The 291-nt window shown below is 56.4% G+C and overlaps 1 protein-coding gene across 1 annotated transcript in view; it reads left to right on the top strand.

The window, feature by feature from the left end:
• Positions 1–291, top strand: part of LOC108803398 (neuralized-like protein 4) — a 16871-nt gene that overhangs the window by 1272 nt on the left and 15308 nt on the right. The gene's annotated exons all lie outside the window — the stretch shown is intronic.

Genomic DNA, 291 nt, shown 5'->3' with positions numbered 1-291 from the left:
CCCCCCATCCCCCATTGCCCCCCCCCCCGCTGCCCTACAAAGTGGGTGTACATCTCTCCCCCTACCTTAGTGCCCCTCCCTCTTCTATACCCTCTCTTATTCTTCCCACTACTGTACCCTCCCTTTCCTGAATGCTCCTCCCCTACTGTACCCTCCCCTTTTTGAATGTTCCTCCCCTTTCTGAATGCTCCTCCTTTACTGCACCCCCTTTCCTGAATGCTCCTCCCCCCTACTGCACCCCCTTTCCTGAATGCTCCTCTCCCTACTGTACCCTTCCCTTCCTGAATGCTC

Source organism: Nanorana parkeri, unplaced genomic scaffold, assembly GCF_000935625.1.
Source record: "Nanorana parkeri isolate BGI_ZX_2015 unplaced genomic scaffold, ASM93562v1 scaffold3677, whole genome shotgun sequence".
Taxonomy (NCBI): Eukaryota; Metazoa; Chordata; class Amphibia; order Anura; family Dicroglossidae; genus Nanorana; species Nanorana parkeri.
This window is presented reverse-complemented; position numbering and strand designations above follow the sequence as displayed.